The sequence below is a fragment of the Bos indicus x Bos taurus genome, chromosome 12, assembly GCF_003369695.1.
Source record: "Bos indicus x Bos taurus breed Angus x Brahman F1 hybrid chromosome 12, Bos_hybrid_MaternalHap_v2.0, whole genome shotgun sequence".
NCBI classification, from domain to species: Eukaryota; Metazoa; Chordata; class Mammalia; order Artiodactyla; family Bovidae; genus Bos; species Bos indicus x Bos taurus.
The window spans coordinates 31,206,823-31,230,875 of NC_040087.1; the positions used below are offsets into that span (position 1 = coordinate 31,206,823).

Below are 24,053 nucleotides of genomic sequence, written 5' to 3' on the forward strand. Positions count from 1 at the left end.
CCGGGCGAAGGAAGGAAGGAGGGCGCGGGGCGCCGGGAGGGAGCCGCGCAGGGCCGGGGCTCCCACGCTTGAGGTCCCGAGGGACCTGGGGCCAAGGGCGCTGTGAGGGATGTGGGCTGGCGGAGGTTGGGAAGGGGGGGGCTCGGGCCTCTGCTCTCCTCGTCAGCAACCCCGACCGCCGGGGGAGGGGCAGTGTGCTTTGCCAGGTGCGTGGCCCCGTCAGTACAAAATCTCTGAGGTAAATATGACATTTTTTTCCATAAGGATAAGCAAGGCCCAGGTGGGATGAGTGACTAGCCTGCAGCAAGCCTTGAACCCAAAGGTTTTCCCAGTTTCTTTAGCTTCTTTTTTAATTTAAGTCACGTATCGACGTCCTGTTTAGAACCCTGGGCTGAGGCTAGAAATAGAGAAATGAACCGGCTGGTGTGGGTCCTGCGCTACAGCAATAGAGGAGCTCTTGGCGGTGGCCAGGGTGACAGCTAAGTTAAGTATAATTGAGGGCTTTTATTGGGGCTTCCCTGGTAGCTCAGCTTTTAAAAATTCGCCTGCAATGCAGGAGACCCCGGTTCACTTTCTGGGTCGGGAAGATCCGCTGGAGAAGAGATAGGCTACCCACTCCAGTATTCTTGGGTTCTCTTGTGGCCAAGTGGAAGAAAGAGCAGACACCACTGGCTCAGCTTTTGAGGACAGTGGCATCATTTGTGAGAAAGCTAGGTTTCAGCCAGCGCTAAGATGTGCAGATAACTTGGAGCAGAGTAAAAGGTACCAGGAAGTCTTGGTTGCAGCGGACCAGGAAAGTTTGGTTGCACGTTTTCAGGGCCACAATAGCAGAGGAGTACCTGTGTGGAGATGTCAGTTTCTCTCCTTTCTGCCCTTACGTAGCCTATACACACTTTACCATAATCTCTAGCACCCATACTGTTTCCCACAGACTCCTACAATCAGGGGCCATGTCTTACAAATTATCGTATCTGCATTGTAGAACGCACCCACTAATGTTTATTAAATGAAAAGTGGAGGGGAAGAATGCATAAATGGATACTTGTGCCTAAGAGGTAAGACTGACTAATATGGTTGGGAAGTAGGCTGGAAGTAGGTTTGGAGAATTTTCCAGAAGCACCCTTCTGCACCCGGAGCCCAACCTGAAAGCTCAGCACTATAAGCCAAGACCCTAAATCCTTGGCTGGTCCCAATTACGCCCCTTCCCTCAGGACTGTCCTTAACAAAAACTGCCATCCTACCACAGTCTCTACAATTCTGACATCAGCTGACATCAGGAGCCACAGTGTGTGTGTATGTGTGTGTTGTGCCCAGCCTTCTCATCGCCTCCAGCTGCAAATTCTGGCTGGGCCTGCTTAGCCTTTCTCCTTCCCAGCCTCTCTGGACACTTCTTAGCCAGGAGGATTCTTTTGAGCTTTGAAATCAGAATGGGGGGATTTGGAGAGAGGCTGGTGCAAGGCTTGATGGCATAGCGATGTTTTCCCTCAGCATTTAAGGTAGAAGAGTGAGCTCTTCGTTGTCTGAGAGAGAAAGGAGGGAAAGCAATTCATGGAAAAAGTTAAAACATATTTTCTTCAAGGTAAGTAAAACTTCAGTTGCTCAGTCGTGTCCGACTCTTTGGGACCCCATGGACCACAGCACGCCAGGCCTCCCTGTCCATCACCAACTCCCGAAGTTTACTTAAACTCATGTCTATTGAGTCGGTGATGCCATCTAACTATCTCATCCTCTGTCGTCCCCTTCTCCTGCCCTCAATCTTTCCCAGCATCAGGGTCTTTTCAAATGAGTCAGCTCTTTGCATCAGGTGGCCAAAGGATTGGAGTTTCAGCTTCAGCATCAGTCCTTCTGATGAATAGGATGGACTGGTTTTATCTCCTTGCAATCCAAGGGACTCTTAAAAGTCTTCTCCAATACCACAGTTCAAAAGCATCAATTCTTCAGCACTCAGCTTTCTTTATTGTCCAATTCTCACATCCATACATGACTACTGGTAAAACCATACCTTTGACTACATGGACCTTTATTGGCAAAGTAATGTGTCTACTTTTTAATATGCTGTCTAGGTTGGTCATAACTGTCCTTCCAAGGAGCAAGCATCTTTTAATTTCATGGCTGCAGTTACCATCTGCAGATTTTGGAGCCCCCCAAAATAAAGTCTGTCACTGTTTCCATTGTTTCCCCACCTATTTGCCATGAAGTGATGGGACCAGATGCCATGATCTTAGTTTTCTGAATGTTGAGTTTTAAGCCAACTTTTTCACTCTCTTTCACTTTCATCAAGAGGCTCTTTAGTTCTTCACTTTCTGCCATAAGGGTGGTGTCATCTGTATATCGGAGGTTTTTGATACTTCTCCTGGCAATCTTGATTCCAGCTTTGCTTCATCCAGCTCAGCGTTTCTCATGATGTATTCTACATATAAGTTAAATAGGCAGAGTGACAGTATACAGCCTTGATGTACTCCTTTCCCGATTTAGAACAAGTCTGTTGTTCCATGTCCAGTTCTAACTGTTGCTTCTTGACCTGCATACACATTTCTCAGGAGGCAGGTCAGGTGGTCTGGTACTCCCATCTCTTTAATCCAGAGTTCGTTGCAGTCCATACTGTCAAAGGCTTTGACATAGTCAGTAAAGCAGAAGTAGAGGTATTTCTGGAACTCTCTTGCTCTTTCGATGATCCAATGGATGTTGGCAATTTGATCTCTGTTTCCTCTGCCTTTTCTAAATCCAGCTTGAACATCTGGAAATTCACGGTTCATATACTGTTGAAGCCTGGCTTGGAGAATTTTGAGCATTACTTTGCTAGTGTCTGAGATGAGTGCAATTGTGTGGTAGTTTGAGCATTCTTTAGCATTGCCTTTCTTAGAGATTGAAATGAAAAGTGACCTTTTCCAGTCCTGTGGCCACTGCTGAGTTTTCCAAATTTGCTGGCATCTTGAGTGCAGCACTTTGACAGCATCATCTTTTAGGATTTGAAATAGCTCCACTGGATTCCATCACCTTCACTAGCTTTGTACATAGTGATGCTTCCTAAGGCCCACTTGACTTTGCATTCCAGGATGTCTGGCTGTAGGTGAGTGATCACACCATCGTGATTATCTGAGTTGTGAAGATCTTTTTTGTATAGTTCTGTGTATTCTTGCCACCTCTTCTTAATATCTTCTGCTTCTGTTAGGTCCATACCATTTCTGTCCTTTATTGTGCCCATCTTTGCAAGAAGTGTTCCCTTGGTAAACATCTAAGGTAAACTTAGAACTGTTGTATTAAGTATAAATTTCAGAAATTGCTCCCCTGAAATTGGCAAGGATGGTACAAATTTCAACTAAGAAGAAAGTTATTATGTTTCAGAGGACCATAAAATAACCTCCAGATTATAAAGAGTACCTCCATCTCCTCTTTAAACTGTCTGAATTCTGACAGTGTTGGGAAAGGTTCAGTGTGCTTAATTTAAGATAAATCCTATTTACACATCTTTCTTTGCAAGTCCCTTTGTAAGTGTTAAAGAGATGAAGGAGTATGTTACATCAAGTTTATTTGACAGACCCTTCTCTTTAACCCTCAGAGGTGGGTGTTTCATATTTCTTCTGAAATATTTTGCTATGATTTCAGTTAGAGCTATTTTTAAAGAGTGTCCTCTGCTTGTGAAAAGCTGGGTTTTGATAATACTAGAGTGGACTCTTTGGAGTCCAGGTGCAATGCAAACTTCCACAACTGAAGTTTGCATTCCATGTTTGTTCTGGCTGTGTTGTGAGGCACGTGGGATCTTAGCTCCCTGACCAGGGATCAAACCTGTGCCCCCTGCATCGGAGGCACAGAGTCCCAACCACTGGACCACCAAGGAAGTTCCCCTTTACTTTTTGAATTTTTACCTTGGGTGTATGTGTGGTCAGTCACTCAGTCGTGTCTGACTCTGCGACCCTGTGGACTGTAGCCCAGCAGCCTCCTTTGTCCATGCTGTTTGCCAGGCAAGAATACTGGAGTGGGTTGCCATGCCCTCTTCCAGGGGATCTTCTGAGCCAGGAATCAATCTCCTGCGTTGCAGGCAGATTCTTTACCTCTGAGCCATCTGTGAAGCCCCGGGTCTGTATTTTTAGGAAACAGTTTATATTTTCAGCATGGGGAGTCTATTCATTTGCCTGTGGAGCATACAGCTGGTAGGCTATATGCAAAGAATTTTAAATTTTAGACCCATTTCTTTTACCCTTCATTTGCCAGTCTACATGTAGGAGCATAGAATCATTTTAATAGTAACTAAAAACTTTAATTCAGAAGATATATCTGCCAACAAACATTGTACAGTGCCTTACAAAGCCTGATATATTATGCCTATATGCCTAATGTTTTCTGTTTAGATGCTGTTTTTGGATAGTAGTGTCAGTGTTCCCCTCCACTGTCATGAATAACTGAGAGGGGATGTTTTAATATTTTTGAAAATTGGAAAATTTACTCCCTAAGGACAAAAATTTGAGGGAAAATTTGCATATATTCAAAGCACACTAGAAGATTATCTCAGAAGCAGTTTATATTAATCTTATTTGGAATCTAAAAGCTGATTTAGAATCTAAAAGCTGAAAAAGACAGCCTAAGTCACTCTGATTGTATGACTGGTTTATTTGACTCTCTTTCCTTCTAGAAGCAATGCATGCTCATTGTAGAAAATTAGAAAACAATATAAGGGGGAAAAAAGGGAATAGAGAACAGAGTTAACCACTGTGAACACATTGGCTCTGAGACATTCTCTTATAAGACAGAATATGTTTATCGTTTTAAAGAAAATAAAAGTGACTCCATTTTCTACGTGAGCTGGGAAGTTTCCTCTTGGCTTTTTTCATGACCCATGTTATTATTTAATAAAATATGTCATTCTGAAGCCTTAGAAAACACCCTTCCTTTACTTCTTCAAGAATGGGGAATTACACGTAGGCTCTTTACTCAACATTTTTCATTCTGACAGTGTGGTTGGATGCCAAGTGGCTGTTCTGAGTAATTTTTGAAGGTACGTTTTTTTGGTACTTTGCCAGGGAAATCATAACTCTTAAAATGTGCCATAGACCTAACCATACAATTGGATTTATGGATAGATATTATGTCCCATGTTTTGTTGTTTTCTCACTGTTTTAGTCTCTGGGATTGATGCCAAAGGCTATTCAGCCTCACTCCATTTATTAGAGTGTACAACTAAGTTTACACATTAGAGGGGAAAAAAAGACCTGTTTATCATCCTACTTAAGACGTCTTTATGTCAGTGAGAAAGGAAAGTATTATTTCTCAAATACCACAGTGAAATCTCATGAGAAATAGGGTATGATAGTTAACAAATAATTACCCGTTGCCTGAGCCACAAGAAGAACTCCTTGTCTTATTCCAGACCATCTTCTCTGCTGCTGTCAAAGACGTTTTGTGTCCTAAAATTCAAATCTGTGACTTCCCTCCTCAAAGCGCTTCACTTGCTTCTCATTCCTGGCCTCCAGGATTAATTCCAGACTCTGTCCAATGGCAAACAGGCCTTCTGTGATCTGACTGCTAACCTCATTCTTAAATCCTTTACTTCAGTCATATTAAATTACTTGGAATTCTCTGAAAATGTCATTGCTTTCATGCCCCTGCACTTTTATTCTTGCTCTCCCCTCTTTCTGGCATGCTCTGTTGCACCATCTCAGGTCAGCATCACCTCCTCTGTGAAGTCTTGCCTGACTTGCTCCACCGCCCCATTCTCCCCGCTTCGGGCAGAAGGGATCCTTTGTGCTCCGTGACATTCACATGCTTGTTTGACTGCAGCTGTAGCACATTGTTGCACTTGTTTGCACATGTGCCTCTCCTTATCTTTTTCAGCTTTTTCGTCTGTAAATCTCATTCACCATCTTTTGGGAGCTTTCATCTTACTTTAGGAACACTGTAGTAGTCTTTCAGCTTGTATTCCATCTCCGCTATCTTATGTTATGAATTCTGTTAACTCTTACTTTTTCTGTATTTTTTTAAATCTCCTTGAATTTTTCTTAGATTAAGCTTCATTTTTTAATTTTTTCTCTTAACTCTGTTTTTTCCCTTTATTAGTTCAGCACTTACTACCTTTTTTTAATATTTTGTGGGATGTCCTAGAATTTTAATGTACATAGTGTGTATGTGTAATTTAGTAACGTGTGTAACTAATCAAATGTGTAATTAATGTCTTCAGTTAGTCAGTGTTTTACCCTCTTGAACAAAGTACAGACCTTTGAATGCCTTATTCCTATTACCTGCTTCCTACTTATATGCCATTTTTTTTCTACTAGCAATTTGATTCTATATTATTTCCAAACCCTATAATTAAGGTGTCATTGTTGTTTAACACAGTGATTTTATAGATTTATCCATGTATTCATCATTTTCTTCACTATTGAGGATCTCTCACCTTCTTTCTGCTATGAGTTTTCTTCATCCTTAAGTATATCACTCAGAAGTTTCTCTGAGTGATAGTTAACACTCATTTTGTAGTCTGTCGGAAAATGTTTTTATTCCGCCATCATTCTTGAAAGATAGTTTGTTGGTTATAGAAAATGTCAGTTACTTTCTCTCTGCATTTTGAAGGTGCTATTCCAGTGCTTTCTGAAATCCATGTTGCTTTTGATAAGTGTGCCCAAAGTCTGTTTTTCCTCTGTGATTAATCTATTTCTCCCTCTGACTGCTTTTAAGATTTTTTTTCATCTTTGACCACAAAGTACCTTGGTATGATTGTGCTTTTTTATTTATCATGTCTTGAATTTGTTGGGCATATTTCTGTGATAAAACGGGAGTTGTTGTCGTTGTTCAGTCACTAAGTCATGTCCAACTCTTTGCAGCCTCATGGATTGCAGCATGCTGGGGTTCCCTGTCCTTCACGGTCTCCTGGAGTTTGCTCAAACAGGGACGGCACTCCTAAAAAAAGTCATATTTACCTGACTTGTCCTTCCTTCCTCAGCCACCACCTCATTTGAACACAGTTAAGAGAGGTGGTCCTGTGAGAATCATCTTGAAATCGTGAGATTACAAACATGAAAATGGAGAAGTAGAAGAGAAAGAATCTAAGTCCTTAATAACCTCACTGAGCACTGAATTGCCAACTTCTAGGCTTCATGCCTAGAGAAGGAAATGGCAACCCACTACAGTATTCTTGCCTGGGAAATCCCATGGACAGAAGAGCCTGGCAGGCTACAGTCTATGGGGATGCAAGAGTCAGACACGACTTGGTCACTAAATCACCACCACCACCACCAGGCTTCATGTATAGGAAGAAAATAATTGGCCTTTTTGCTTAATGTTTATTCTTTAGTCAGGTACTCAGTTGCATCCAAAATTAATCTTAATAGAAACATGATCCTTTATTTCTCTGTGAAGTGCAGCAAGCACTGTAACAGAGTAAGTGCTCTGTACCATTTCAAACAACTACTGGTCATATTGAATCATGTGTGTGAAGAAGTCTATTTGTCTTTGAAAATATTGATAAATTTGATTTAAGAATTTTATTTTTAATCAAAAACCTGTAGCTGACCTACAGATCAATTTTTAAAAAGACAAACTAATATCAAATACCTACTAAAAGTACCAGACAGTGTTTCTTCTACTACGCCATAGCTTGTCAGACTTAGCTGGACAAGTACCACAAGGGAAGCCTGGCGTGCTGCCGACGGTAAGGTTGCAAAGAGTCAGACATGACTGAGCAACTGAACTGAACTGAACTCTGGTTCCTAAGTTAATTCTTAGGAACCAGAAATGCAATCAAAGACATATGAGACATACATGCTTCTTGAGTCATTATGTTTGAGGTATATCATTCCTTCTTAGGAAGAAGGAGGCAAAAGAAATGAAAATCAAGGTTAATCAGAAGATCTGGCCTGAAGGAATTGCAAGTGTAAGCAGGAAAGAAGAGGAAGGAGAGAGTGAGATAGAGAATGATAGAGAGATCAACACAGCTGATTCTCTTTACTCTTCTGTCTTCCAACCAACTCGGCTGTCTTTTAAAAAGAAGACATATTTTAAGAAGGAGCAATCTGCAAGCCAGCCAGAAGCAGAGAGGCCATTGATTGACCTGTGGAAAGCGCTCCTATTCATCCACTGCTAAATGCATTCTAAGAATGCCGACTGCATTATTCAGGTGTGGCTTTCTAGGACAGAACGTGATCTTGTGCTGCACGAGGACACACAGAGCCTACAATCTGGGGAAGCTCCGAAAGTGTGTGTTTAACCTCTCTTCCCTATCACATAGACATTTTCTCACAGCTCCTAAAGAGCTGGGCTCTACTGTACTACAAAGGGCTTCCGTGGTGGCTCGGTGGTAAAAAAATCTGCCTGCAGGTGCAGGAGATGCAGGTTCGATCCCTGGTCTGGGAAGATCCTCTGGAGAAGGAAATGGCAATCCACTCTGGTATTCTTGCCTGGGAATTTCCATGGACAGAGGAGCCTGGTGAGCTATAGTCCATGGGGTTGCAAAGAGTCAGACAACTTAGCAACTAAAGAACAACTTCACTGCAAAAACTCAAATATGCTTGAAAAGCTTGTTTCTTTAGTTGATTACTCCCATTTTCACCTCATTCAGTGTAGGGAATCGCATTTCAGGTTCTATGTAGGAAGAATCGTTTCAGTGCTCAGAGCAGTCACCCTGAGCAGTAGAACTAAGGTAGACTGAATAGACTCAGTCATATTTGTATCATGAAGATAGGGAGATGCAAGAAGCTGCAGTCTGGCTTGGGTTTGAGAGCTGGTTCTCCAGTTGACAAGAGTCCCTCCCATCCCCACAACAAATGTGTAAATGCCAGAATTCCCCAGTCTACCCACCTCATTCCCCCTGATTGACATAGCCCAGGCTCCTTAAAGGGTCAGAATGTCGCACACATTTTTAAACAATCAAAATGGTCATATCTTAAAACAGGAGAAAGAGAAGCCTTGAATGCTTCCCAGGCAACCATCTGTGTCCCTCAGAGGGTTGCAGCCTGACCTACCGGGGAGGAGAGTGGCTGCTACTGGGGCATTTGGATTTCCTTCTATTTCTACTATATCCCAGTCATTAAAATGGGGGATCTCCACAGAGTTAAAGGTTATTTTACACAGGAAGCACATTCAGTATTAGTACAACAAATGTTTTCCTTTCTCCAGCCATGGAAGAACTCCACTCGGAGGGAGTCGTGATAAATCAGAGCATCAGCCCTTTCCGCTTGGACACCAATAAGTCCTGCACTTCAAAATTGCTGACCTAAAAAGGATGCTCGAGAAGGAGCAAGTTTTTTTTTTCCTTGTAAAGAAAGCAACACCAGAAGCAGTGTGACTTCCTTGTTCACTTAGATGCATGCAAAAAAGAAAAGTGAGTCATTCTTGAGTTTCTAACTTTAGTTTATAGAAACAAAGCACTGAATCATGTAACTTGTCAGGGAAGACCTAGATATAGTTTGCTCTAGATAATGTTTATATTGAAAGAGTCTGAAATTCTATTTTTGTGGTAGAGTTACGGGATTGGGGCTACAAGTGTCTACTCATCAGTAATTTTGCAGTTGAGGATGTGATTATAAAAACATTCCAGCAGAGATAGGGCAGGGCCCACAGAGCCATCTAACTTCATTGAGCCAGCCACACTCAGGCTAGAACTTCTCTGAATCCAGAATTGAAAAGGAGCTGTGAGATCAACATTAGGAAAAGCACCATGGACTCAGTCCAAGTATTCATGTTCATCCTGCTGTGGATGAAATGAAGGATTTAGAAAATCACTTATTCAGTCATTTGGAAACTTAAATAAAAGCCTTTATTTTATAGGATCCAAGCTCAAGTCTTTCTGCAAACCAAAACAACTCTCTTGGAAACCTGATGTAACAATTAGCCTACCCCAAATAATGAGTCTTATTTTCTCCCTTTTAAAAGTACTAGCCCCCTGCCCTGTCTTCAGTACTTTTAAAACTTGCTTTTATTATCTCTCATACATACGATCTACCTTTCCAGTTCTAATGGGTTTGTAGCTATTAGGTGTCAACCAACAATCAAGCAGTTGTTGGTAACAATACCATGAAATAATTTCTAATACTGTAACAACCGCGCTTCCTCACTTCACCATTCTGCCATACTGCTGCCCATTAAAGTAAACTAAGCAAAACAAAGTAATTTGCTGATTCAGTGCATTCCTAAACCATGATTTGGGGAGTATCTGATGTTTGGAGTATTTGCATTATGGCTCTCCCAACCGTGAGAGGATTTGTTTTCTGTAAGATTTCCTGGAGTCCTGGGATAGTTGTTGCACACTGCAATTAAATTCAATCTTGTGTAGGGTTCTGAAGAATGATTGAACCAACAACAACCAAAAAACCCTCTTCAGCATGAATATTCTGTCCTGTCTGCATTTATCAGGGTCACTGTCTTTGCTTCAGGACCTTCTTCCTTCCACCCTCACAGCATGAGCCTGTGGACTGCCTGCTGAGGAACATCCTACTGAGAAGAACCTCCAGATCATTCCGTGAGATGGTAGCAGAAAGGAACCAAGGTGAAAAGAGGGGTGGTGTGGGGAACTTCCCTGGCGATCCAGTGGTTAAGACTCTTCTTCCCCTGCAACCGGTGTGGGTTTGATCCCTGGTTGACTGAATGGCGTGGCCAAAAAGCAAAAATAAAAAAAAAGATGGTGTGAGATTCCCTCAACCTTCTGGTAATTGACTTGGCTTCTGGTAATTGATTTAGGGTCTTGGATACATATCCTTCCTTAAAACAGTTCCCACAGAATGCCAGACCCTGTGTTGAGACCTCTACCTGTGTTCAAACCTTTCAAATTAAACATTATTAATAATTGCCATTTTGCAAATGAGCAAATTAAGACTTAGAAACTTTCACTGCACTGACTGTCATAAGTCAGTGACAAAATCAGTTTGTCAGGTTCTAGAGCTCAAGCTCAGCATTTTGCTATACTTCCTGAGTAGAAAATTCAGCCACAGTGCCCTTTAAAAAACCCCAGAAATCACAATCTAGCCACATGCAAAATAAGTATTGGTTGAAAGTTTTCATAAAAAGTAGCAAAGATTTTGAAACTGTTTGGAGGGGACACATAGGAGACAAATGAACTATCATTTCTCTTTAAGTGGTATTTATGCAGCATTTATAGTGCTCACCTGATAGCAGACTGGGAACAACCGGATATTGCACTATCTAAGGTTGCTTTGGCTGATTACAGAGGCCTCATAGAAGGAGGGACCACCATTACACAAACCCACCTCTTACAGGCCACCACCAAGTGAACTGAATGTATTTCCATCTCATCCTGTTCTCACATGTCAGTCCACAAATGACTTAGCTAGTATCACTGACTGAAAACCCAAATCTGAAGGTACTTAGAGGAAAAAAAAGACATGCTCTACAGCCCATTTCTTCCCTCCTTTATTGAAGCTAGCATTAAAATCAACAATATAAGAGGTGCATTGCACTTGGAAGCACTGCATTCCAGGATGGTCATAGAGCACCTCCTCAGTGCTATAATGATGACATATGGCCACACACACACACACACAAGGCAAGCTCAAAAGATGGTCTTTCCCCAAAACCTCTAAATAAGATTGAAAGACATGCCCCCCAAATGCCATTCACTTGATTCATGTATTGTCTTCAATCAAATCTCAGCATTCCATTCTAAACACGAAGAATATATTTTTAGTGTCAATAAGTAAAGTTCCCAGCTCTCAATGTGAGGGGTGGGAAGCCTTTATCTTGGTGGGGGTTGGGCAATGGAGACCTCCTAGCCTCCTTCAAATAGCCACTGAATCCCTTAAAGTGAAAGTACTGGTTACTTAAGCAAATAAAACAAACAGCAATCCTTTGATCTTTAGGAAGCTCTTTCTTGTTAAGGTAACATTCTGTCTGACTTTTATGTTTCAGCATTCATTGTATATTTAATTATTTTTAAAAGTTTTGTTTTAAACGATTACGCTTTTTTCGTAAGTTAAGATAAACACAGGCATGCTTTGTTAAAGATTAAAAATAAATCTCACACGAAACTGCAAAGTTGGCAAAGATAATACCACATGGGGTCGGTATGTTCCAAAACACGATTCTCACGGGGCCCCTCTGAACACACTGAATTAGAATTTTTGTTCTAAAAAGTTTCAGGAAGCCCCTGACTCTAACCCACCCTTTCCTGAAACTGGTGAAAGTATGAGAAAAAATAATTACCACTCAAGTGAAAAAAGAAGAGTCTCAACACTTTAGGGAGGCATGTTTTGTCTTTCTTTTAACTTGTTACTGCGTTCAAAAATACCTTGTGATAGCTTTCAGACAGGGAACACACTGGGATAGCAATATTAAAAGAAGGATGTTTTTCATCCTTCAATGGGTACATTATCAAATGACTGCTTTTAATTCAACTTGAGAGTAATTACTAGATCTTACTACACTGGAAACATCACTCACCCCTATTTGAGTTTGATTGTAACCTTTTATAAATAAGGGTTCCCTTTTGGAAATAGCAAAATAGAGACAGGTTTTCCTTGCCGCCTCATTTTTCAGGCTTATTCCCCAGAATCTTTGACTGTTCACTTCCTCTTCCATTTTATTCTTTCTTTTTATTCCAATACATCTCTTGCTGCAATTGGGAGGGTTGAATCCATCATGGATTCTGGACCAGGACGTCTGAGATGTTAATGCAGTTCTTGGGGCAGACAGTAGGTGGCATTGAAAAGCCGTGCCTCAGCCAGCCATCTTTGCTGGAAATCACATCAGAAGTGTGAGCAGTCTGATGTAATGCGACAGGAGAGAGAGATAGACAGGAGCCAGAAATCGTGGGTGTCTACTCCTCCCTTAGACACCCATGCTTATGACTAGGATCCCTCTTACTTACTTTCAAATGGAAAACTATTCTACCCCAGTTGAAAAAATTGAATATTCAGATCCAGTGAACACGTTGCAGAAGGTTTTTTTTACTTTCTCAATGCCCAAGATGTTCCAGCTTGTAATGTGCCATTGCTGTTTGCTAAAACTAAACAAAGAAGTACACATGTGAATTCAATAACGTGTTTATGTTTAGAATTACAGGAGTCCTCTATAAATCTAGCCTCAGATTTCTGGAAGGAAATATTTTCCATAGGGAATAACGAATATAAAGGTTTTCTAGGGTTTCTCTAAGAGAAAAGTTAGGAAGAGCATTGCCCAAAGATGTCAAGTGCAGCTAGAACTATGGAACTCAGCTCAGAGTGGAATGCGATAAGCCATCAGAAAGGAATGTGATCTGGGTTTGCTGGAATGAAGTGGGGTTTATTAGTTATTCTTTCCCAGGACCGAAAATTGACAATTGGTTGGCCTAGATGAAATTGTTGCTATTTGGACAGGCTTGTGGGAATTAGGAGAAAGACTTAGAAAGCCAGAAGTTCAAGCACATTATTGTTCTGGCATTGGGCCACTGCAGTCTGTGAAAAATAGAACTAAAAGCAAATTAATTGAGGGTTACATCTTCATAAAAACTAAAATTATATAATCTTGGAATTAGAGATCATGTGTTCTAACCTCTCTCCAAAAACAAATATCCCCAGAAGAACATCTTTGAAAGACAACCTTCAAGACATTTTCTGGGACACTTTGAAGAAAAGAGTTCTAATGGCTTTTCAGAATACCTCACTCCATTCCCGAACCCCTGATTTTAGCACTCCTTGAACCATGGTGAGGAGCCTGGAACATGCAAACATATTTTTGGAGGGCTATGAATTCTAAATGAGATGTGCAAATTTTTGTCTTTTCATTTAGACAACAACTGAAAGAGAATGAATATGTAAACATGCTACAGTGACCATTTTTTTCTACTTAGTAAACTTTCTGTTTATGATCAGTTTTAGGTTTACAGGGAAATTGAGTGAAAAGTATAGACATACCCTATACCCCCTGACTCCTCCACCTCCAGTTTGCATATGACTAATATCTTACATTAGTGTAGCACATTCATTTGTTGAGCCAACATCAGTGCATTATTATTAATTAAAGTCCATACTTTCTACTAGGGTTTGTTCTTTGTGTTATACATTCTAGAGGTTTTGTTTTTTAATTTATTTTATTGAGGTATAGTTGATTTACAGTGCGTTAATTTCTGCTCTACAGTGATATGATTCAGTTATACATATATACGGAGAAGGCAATGGCACCCCACTCCAGTACTCCTGCCTGGAAAATCCCATGGACGGAGGAGCCTGGTAGGCTATAGTCCATGGGGTCACTAAGAGTCGGATATGACTGAGCGACTTCACTTTCCCTTTCCACTTTCATGCATTGGAGAAGGAAATGGCAACCCACCCCAGTGTTCTTGCCTGGAGAATCCGAGGGACGGCAGAGCCTGGTGGGCTGCCATCTATGAGGTTGCATAGAGTCGGACACAACTGAAGCGACTTAGCAGCAGCAGCAGCATACATATATACACATTTTTTTCATATTCTTTTCCATTGGGTTTATCATAGGATATTGACTGTAGTTCCCTGTGCTATACAGTAGGACCTTGTTGTTTATCTGTTCTACATATAATAGTTTGCATCTGCTAATCCCAGACTCCCAATCCATCCCTCCTTGAAGCCTAGGGTGTTTGACAAATTCAAGGATCACTTTTTACTGAGCTGATAGACCTCACCTGAGGACCACCAGAGATATTTTCAGTAGTACTTCTGTTTATGTTTTATGAGACTAGTTCAACTTTCTTTGGGACTAATAAGTAAAGAACAGACCTGGACTGAACAGGCAACAAGTGTCGTTAATTTTAGTGAAGAAAAGTGACAGCATGCCTCACTAACGGAGGTTTGTCTGTGGTTCAGAAAAAGAAATAAGTTTTGTTTGAATCATTGCAAATTATGAGTGGCCTACACCTCCAAGATAAAAACCATCACTGGTACCATATTCATGTCCTGAAGGGTGATTTTGTTTCAGCAAACAACATCATCTCTCAAATTAAAATAAGGATATTGCAATATTGTTGACATTGTAGTTTTTTTGCATTTAATTTATACATTTGTAAATGTAGTTCATTAATTTAATTTGTAAATTTGTTTGTAAGTATAAGGACTTAAACTAGTTGTATGCCCATAATATAGAGAAAATAGCTTTTCTGGTGGCTCAACTGGTGAAGAATCTGCTTGCAATGCAGGAGATGCTGCTTCAATTCCTGGGTCGGGAAGATCCGCTGGAGAAAGGATAGGCTGCTGCTGCTGCTGCTGCTAAGTCACTTCAGTCATGTCCGACTCTGTGCAACCCCATAGACGGCAGCCCACCAGGCTCCTCTGTCCCTGGGATTCTCCAGGCAAGAACATTGGAGTGGGTTGCCATTTCCTTCTCCAATGCATGAAAGTGAAAAGTGAAAGTGAAGTCGCTCAGTCGTTCCGACTCTTCGAGACCCCATGGACTGCAGCCTACCAGGCTCCTCCGTCCATGGGATTTTCCAGGCAAGAGTATTGGAGTGGGGTGCCATTGCCTTCTCCAAAAGGATAGGCTACCCACTCCAATATTCTTGGACTTCCCTGTGGCTCAGCTGATAAAGAATCTGCCTGCAATGTGGGAGACCTGGGTTTGATCCCTGGATTGGAAAGATCACCTGGAGAAGGGAAAGGCTATCCACTCCAGTGTTCTGGCCTGGAGAATTCCGTGGACTATATAGTCCATGGGGTCACAGGGTCGGACACGACTGAGTGACTTTAGCTTTCATAGAGAAAATACCTGCAAGTGCTATGACTGTTAAGAGGTTAATACCAAAAATATATGAACACCTCATCCAACTCAATATCAAAAAAACAATCTAATTAAAAAGCAGGCAGAAGACCTGTATAAATGTTTTTCCAAAGAAGACATACAGATGGCCAACAGCCACATGAAAAAATGCTCAATATTGCCGGTCACCAGGGAAATGCAAATCAAAACCACAATAAGATACCACCTCACACCTGTCAGAGTATCTGTCATCAAAAAGAGTGCAAATAACAAACATTGGCAAGGATGTGGAGAAACAGGAACATTTGTATACTGTTGGTGGGAATGTAAATTGGTGCAGCCACTATGGAAGATAGTAAGGGAGTGCCTCAAAAAAAATAGAACTACTATATGATCCAGCGATTTCATTCCTGGGTATATACCTAAAGAAAATGAAAACACTTAATTTGAAAAGATATATGCTCCCCAGTGTTCATAGCAGCACTGTTTATAGTAGCCAAGATATGGAAGCATCCTAAGTTTCCATCAACAGATGAATGAAGAAGACGTGGTATGTTTGTATCTACAATGAAATGTTACTTAACCATTTAAAAAGAGAATGAAATTCTGCCATTTGCAACAACGTGAATGGACCTAGGGAGTATAATGTTTAGTGAAATAAGTCAGGGAAAGGCAAGTACTCTATGTTATGGCTTATATGTGGAAACTAAAAAGTAAATGTATATACCCAAACACTCACAAATACAGAGAGTGAACTAGTGGTTACTAATGGGGAAAGAGAGGGGAAGAAGGGGCAAGATAAGCATATGAGATTAAGTGATACAAACTACTACATATAAAGTAGATAAACAACAAGAATACATTGTACAGCACAGAGAATTGTTTTAGTTCTGCCAGTGATCTAACCCACAAGCACAGCCCCTTCTTTTGTAATAACTAAATGAAGTATAATCTATAAAAATATCAATTTTTTAATCAAATATCAAATATCAGCCTATCCTTTCTCAGATGTACAACAGATGTACTATGTTGTACATCTGAAACTAACATTGTAAATCAACTACACTTCAATAAAAAGAAGAGAGACATTATAGAAAAATACTTATAAACCCTGGGGATTTGAAGAATGTTCTTTTCTGTATTAGGGTCTATGCATGACTCAGTTTAAGAAGCTCTGCTCTAAGCGTGTGCTGGTATTTCCCCGTGTGGTGCACAGGACTGCCTCCCTGCAGTTTGCACACACTGCTCCTGGTTCTGCCCTTGGAAATCTAATCCTTTTCTACACAAACAGCCCTCCGAGTATTCAGATGTAACAATTGCCCAGTTTAAAGTTTTCTCTTTTATATTTCAAGAGGCAGAGAACAGGTTAATATAGACTGAGTATATGTCTAACCCCTAGGGGTCAACTTATACCTCTACCACCCTCCTTCCACTGATTGTATTGGGAGTGAGGCTAAAGACTTGCTTTCCTCATTTACCAGTCCTCTCGAGTGAACGCAAGGTCAGCCTGGCCTGATTTGTTCTTCGTGAATTCATGATGACTCTTAGGGCTTTTTCCTGAACTTATTCTCTGAATGCTCTTGGCTGTGTCCTGGGCAGATTAAGCTGAAGGGTTACAGTTTCTGTAATACAGCCTTCTCCAATTTGAACTCCGAGACAATGTTTTCCTATAACCAGTGTTGTGGCCACTCTTATCAAAGAGAATCAAGGATGGTTCTTTAAATATAACCTCAAGTCTTATCCTCCAGGACCATGGTTTGATGACCTGGACCTAGGATGAAGAATGACCGGTGCTTGCTGGAAAGCCTCATGTTGCTGACAACCGATAGTTAAAGTTACTGCCTGAGTCTTTGATGCTCCAACCAAAGTTGCTCCTTTGGAGGTCGGGGTCAAGGTAACTGGGACCTAAAGACCCTGTGGACTTGGGAGTGGTGTCAGCCAGCTGCTAAGACAGAAAATAAGGACTCTTTAAAAAGACCCCATCCTTCTCACATGAAGGATTGTGGTCCGTCATGGACCAACAAGTGAGAGTCAACCGAAAACCTGAAGAAAAAGTACAAGTCGGTGACCTCAAGATCTGAGAGCAGGTTGAGATGAGGTTTGAGGAGGTTTCTCCAAGTAGGAAGTTGAGGAAAGAGCATAGAGAGAGAAGAAGAGTGTCCTGAAGCACCACTGATAAGGTGCCCGGTGTGTGTGTGTGTGTCTCTGTGTGTGTGCATGTGAGTGCACACATGCACTTGCACTTTCCTGTGAGACAGAGGGAAGAACTAGAGAGAAGGCAGTTCTGCCAGCAGTCTAACCCACGCAACCTAACCTTAATAGAGTGGGGGAAAGAGGATTAAGCGTTCCTCCCTTTCAATAATATGACTTTGATGTTCATAATCAGTTGTGAGGCCTCTATGAGAAACTACGAATTTTGATCCTTCAAAGCTGGGAGGTGAGACTCCTGTGGGACTTCTCAGTGGTGAGGAACGTGGTGCAGGAAGCCAGTGTCTCCACAGGACAGCCTTTGCTAATTAGGTACATATCTGGATGGACTCCTGGTTACCTAAAGACAAACCTGGATATTCCTCATATGACAAAGGGGCACTGATCTTGGAGATGAGCCAGGGTAAGTCTTCGCTCCAAGACTTACCAGTCATGTGATCCTGGGAAATTCACTTGGCTTCTCTGAGGCACAGTTTCCTCCTTGGTAAATGGGGTGGTAATAGTATGCTTAGCCCCAGGGTGGTTGTGAGAATTAAATGTTGAAATATACATGAAGTACTTAAAGAGGGGCATATGGAAAATGTTACGTCATGTGTGATTTAATTTTTTTTTTTAACTTGGCCTTTTCCTAATTTCCCCCATGACTCAGATGATAGAGAATCTGCCTACAATGCAGGAGACATGGGTTCAATCCCTGGATTGGGAAGATCCCCTGGAGAAGGGAATGGCAACCCTCTCCAGTATTCTTGCCTAGGAGGTCCCATGAACAGAGGATCCATGGGGTCGCAAAATGTCAGACATGACTGAATGACTATCACTTTTCTAACTTCAGAGGAAGTTGGGAAAGTGAGAATGTGGCTGAGGAGAAATGAATTACTAGAGGTGGCTCCAGCCAATCAGGACTTTCCCCTGGGGTTGTGTCAGGACTGCTTACCCCAAGAACAGGGCCTCTCCACCTGGTATCTACAGAAAATCGGAGCAGTGCTAGTAAAGAAGGGGGAGGGTGGTAATGACTATAGGAGAAGCTTCAAACAGTGTTTACCACACACCTTGACTTTCAGGTGAGACACTGAGATACGCGTGGCTGCCCCAAGATGGTGCATCTACTTGGGGGCCAACCACAGCCAAATCTAGGTCTCTCGTTTTAGTGTTACTTGCCGGTACCAGATGATTTAATAGCTTGTTTCCCAACTATCACGGCCCCAGTACAGTGTGTTCTTATACGAAATTTATAGACCTTAGACAACTTAAAGAACAAAGTACAGCTATCACAAGAACACCAAAAATTAAAGAGTCACTCTAAATAACAGTACATCTGATTTAGAGCATGTGCCACTGGGCTACTTGGTCGTGATTCTCTCAGCTGTCTTCATCTGAGGTATTCTACTTGTCTTGTTTGACCAGAGAATTTTCAGTTTCTTTAAGAACACATATTTCCTCTGGTACACAGCTTCAGCTTTGAGAGCTTGGACAGAAATAAGTTAGCTACTTGTTGCCAACTCACTTGTTCCATTTTTCTTTTCTTTCTTCCTTTTTTGTTTTTTTTTGCTGCACTGCACATGGGATCTTAGTTCCCTGACCAAGGATGGAACTCATGCCCTCTACACTGGAAACTCAGCATCTTAACTACTGGACTGCCAGAGACCCCCAGGGAAGTCCCTCACCTGTTCCATTTTGAAGCAATGTAAATATCCTCTATCAGAGGAGTAGACTATGATTCCATTATGAAATGTTATGTGAAAACTAATCTCATAAGGGTATAAGACTGTAGCAACAAGGAAGTCTAGGTAAGTGTCATAATGAATGTCAAATGAACAAAGCCATAGAGGAGACACTCTGGGTCCACCCATGTCTCTTAAGGGTTTTCAGTTATTCTAGCCAATTTCCAGCCACCAGGCTGAACATCTCTGAATTGGGGAGCTCTTCCCCAAGCACCCCCAATTATGGTCATACACACACTTGAGATTACCTCCTCTTTTCCACCCCACACCAGTCCTTAAGCAGTGGCCATGGGCAGTCGATGTACAAGTACCCTACCTCCAGTACCCCTTTGAGCTGCATGTTTAGCATTGTGTTCCCAAATTTCCTTGGGGATTAAGCTTCTATTGCTTGATAAAGGTGCTCTTTCTTGGCTTCTCTCCTTCACTGTATGGATTCCCCCATGCCCCCAGTGGTATTGTCTGCACTCCTCAAATAAACCACCTTTGCATGACTACTTTGTCTCAAGATCTGCAGCACAGGGAATTGTAGACACATCCCTTTTTTCCCTATAGACGATGTGTGCACACACAGGCCAGGAAGAAAGGGAAAAACAACAATGGCAGGAGTTTGACTGAGGATGGTGAGAATATGTTAGGTTTTTTTTCCTTCTGTTTTCTAAACTTTATGTCCAGTTGTTATATGAGTGTAAACATTTTTTGTTTCATATTTTTAAGCAATAGTAAGAACATCTGTGTTCTTATTCCCTCAAATTACCTCAAATTCCCATGCCCTAGGTTGCAAACAGACATGAGAAATAGCTGTTAAGGAAATGGGTTGTCCACAGCACGGTCTGTCGTAAGGAATGCAAGGGTGATGGCACAGGGGCCAGTGAGGTTTCTGAAGCCAGAGCATGACCTTTTAGAAACCAGACCTCAGTCTGGTCCACAGGTAACATTTCCACCAAGTCAAGGTTTACCTTGTTCAGTGTCCGAAGTACAGCAGCGTCTATTTTTTTCAAAGAGCAAACTGGATAAATGCAAACATACTGTATTCATTCCTTTTTTTTTTTTTTCTAAATTCCAAATAACTAAGCATTCTCTTTGGAAAATTTCTTCACCGGAAGCAAAATCATTTGTGTTTTAAAATTGTGGTCTGTAGTTTATATGATCAACTTTTATTTTACTGAGCTGTCTGCCATGTAAAACCTATTTTTAACCTGAAGAGGTGCCTCTAGATACATAACAGCAGACTGTAGAAGTGAACATTTTACTTTATTTTGCCACCATTTTCTTCTTTAAAACTTCTGATGGGAAAAAACACACACACACACACACACAATACATACAGGCATGTGCAATTGATTCTGTCGTAAAGGGAATTTAGGCCCCAAACCAAGAGCTAAAGGGATTGTAAGGTGTAAAGCCAAACTATTTGGACATGACATCTCTGAGATAAATATTGTACCCAACAATTTTTTTTTGAAATGGGGAGGAGTGGATAACTGCTGGATTCAAGAGGGTAAATGATTTTATTTGAAAGGCTAATTAAGTCAACGTACAAGTTTTTCTTCTCCTATAGACAAAGTGAGGGTGGGGTAAAATGAGGAAGGAAAATGTACCCTTTACCTACTGTTATCTTTCTCGTGGGAAGGCCGATAGAAGCTGTAGAACATGCTTTAGAGCTAAAGATCTAGGTTCAGATACTGATTCAGCCACTTACTGGCTGGGAGGTCTTTGGTGAGTTCTTTAACTTCTCTGTGCCTCCACTTCTTCCTCTGTAAAATCGACATCATACCCAAGAGAAACACCCCTTCATAAAAGCAAAGAAAGGAAAAGCAACAGAAATGCCAGTCAACGGAAGTATGTATGGAAAAAAATCACACAGCCAGGAAAATGAATGAAGCTCAGCCACTTGTGAAAGCATGGATGAACCTAAGGAATGTGATGCTTGGTGAACAAAAGCCTGCCACCCTTTGCATCAAGTCCAAATCTAAGGAAAGCTGAGCAATCAAGCATTTGGGCGTACAATGGAAAAAAACAAGGAAATGCAAAAATCGGGATAGTGGGGTTGTGTGTGGGGCAGGCAAGAGAATGGATTGGGAGGAGCACAGAGAGGGACACAAGTTACAGTTCATGTTTTGGTTCTTGGGTTGGGTGGTAGGTTCATTGGCAAGTTTATTTTGTTATTTAAAATATGAATAAATGAATAAAAGATGAGCAGAAGAGCGCCAAGCCTGGAACGACAATGTGTCCTGAACCAATTAACCCAGTTACAGTGAACCCAATTCTAGTACAGACCACAATTTTAAATTTTGAAATGGCAACAAAAAGAAAAATAGACATAGTATCTACTTTATGGAGTTGTGATAAGAATTAAATGAGAAAGTGCATGCCACATACTTAACATAACTACCTAGAAAAGAGTACATTTTTAATAGATGATATCTCATATTGCTGTTTTGCAAAACCAGAGTTTTTAGATGATTTTAGACTTTAAAAATGTCTCATATACTTGGAATGTATTCATTTCAACCAAACAAGATGAATTCTAAGACTGTTCCCGTTTTCAGCTCAGTTCCACGTATATGACAGATGAATAGAACAGATCCTTGAAGCCAGCCATTCGTTTTCTAAGGCCTACAATGTGCCAGGTATCATGTTTGGTCCTGGAGACGGTGGGGAGTGTCACACAGCTAGTCTTGGCCATCTTGGAGGACATGGTGCTGAAGGAGTAAACAGATAGTCAGGTGGTTACAGAGGTGATTAGAGCCAGAGGGCGAGAAGCACGCTGCAACCCGGCACTGCTGACCCTCAGCACAGTGCCACGCAGGGCCTGGGCACAGGCTGGCCCGGCTGTAAAGCATCCACAGCCCAGCTTCACCTCCGCGGGTGAGTGACCAGGTTCAGGGTCATCACGAATAAACATGTTAGCCTGAGCCAAGCATTTAGAAGAGTGCCCGGTGCACAGTCAGTATCCAGTGCTCATTTATTTATTTATTATAAATAAAACAGAGCAAGGGTATGTACTGAAGGGTTCAGCTGCCACTTCCATCTTTACCCACCACACACAAAGACCTTTTTACCTGTGAAAGGGGTTGTCTTACCCATTCAGGCTGCTATCACAACTACCATTGGCTGGATGGCTTATAAACAATAGACGTTTCTTTCTCCCGGTGCTAGAGGCCGAGAAGTCCAAGATCAAGGCTCCGTCTGATTCAGTGTCTGGTGAGAGTCCACTTCCTGGTTCATAGCTGGCACCTTCTTGCTGTGTCCTCACATGGTGGAAGGCAAGAGGGCTCTCCAGGGTCTCTTTTATAAGGGCATGAATCTTGTTTAGGAGGGGTCCCTCCTCATGACCCACATGTGTGCATGCTAAGTCACTTCAGTTGTATCCTACTTTTTGCAATCCTATGGATCATAGCCCACGAGGCTCCTCTATCCATGGGGATTCTCCAGGCAAGAAAATTGAAGTGGGTTGCCATACCCTCAAGACCTAATCACCTCCCAAAGGCCCCACCTCCTCATACCATCATCTTGGGGATTAGGTTTCAACATATGGAGGTGGGGGTTGGGTCACAAGTGGTCTTGCCTGTCAGGGTCCATCATGCCTTCCTCCTATGATCCTTAGTCACATGGTCATTATTAGCTCTGTCACCTTTGACTCTCCCTTGAACAAAATCACCAGAGAACTTAGCTGTCCTTGCATTCCACGCGAGGAAGTGGTGCCAGCTACCCTCACCTGTGTAAGTGTCATGACCTGGGGGTTTGTGAGCAGGAAGGACTACAGGCCTCCAACTTGGCTGCCCGTCCTCAGCTGCCTGCCTCAGTCCATAGCACCACCGACCTCAGGCCCTTTCCTTGCTCCCTGGGCTGGACAACTCAAGATTTTACTTATGGCTCTTTACTTGGACATACTTACATTAACCCTGAATATTCACTGGAAGGACTGATGCTGAAGCTGAAGCTCCAATCCTTTGGCCACCTCACTCGAAGAGCTGACTCATTGGAAAAGACCTTGATGCTGGGAAGGATTGAGGGCAGGAGGAGAAGGGGGAGACCGAGGATGAGATGGTTGGATGGCATCACTGACTTGATGGACATGAGTCTGAGCCAACTTCAGGAGATGGTGCAGGACAGGCAAATCTGGTGTGCTACAGTCCATGGGGTCGAAGAGTCATGGACTGAGATATGACTGAGCGACTGAACGACAACTTGGACATAAGCCCAGGCAGACGGTCTCCCCAAAGCCAAAGCCCCAGGCATCTCTATCACCTGCCCGTTTCCTCTGCAACCCCCACCCCCACCGCTAAAAGCTAGCCAGAAACAATTTGACGGGTTAAACTAGGTTCACAGACTTGATAATGTTTGTCTTATAGTGTAAAAACAGCAATAGCTTGGATTATAAATGACAGGTATGATTAACAGAATAATTTTCAGCTTATTCTAGCCAATGGCATTGAAGGAGACATTTAGCTACAATCATTGAGACACTTTTCATTCAAC

The 24,053-nt window shown here is 41.9% G+C and overlaps 1 long non-coding RNA gene across 9 annotated transcripts; it reads left to right on the forward strand.

The window, feature by feature from the left end:
- Positions 1-17: 17 nt before the first annotated feature.
- Positions 18-20,868, forward strand: LOC113902348. Of its 9 annotated transcripts, none has more exons than XR_003513789.1 (6): positions 18-238; positions 7,798-8,107; positions 9,106-9,310; positions 10,342-10,474; positions 17,391-18,253; positions 19,422-20,868. It is a non-coding gene; the product is annotated as an uncharacterized LOC113902348 (long non-coding RNA). The 9 variants fall into 9 exon arrangements; XR_003513788.1 differs by having other exon boundaries at positions 56-238; positions 17,391-17,536; XR_003513792.1 differs by lacking the exon at positions 17,391-18,253 and having other exon boundaries at positions 90-238.
- The last annotated feature ends 3,185 nt before the right edge of the window (positions 20,869-24,053 follow it).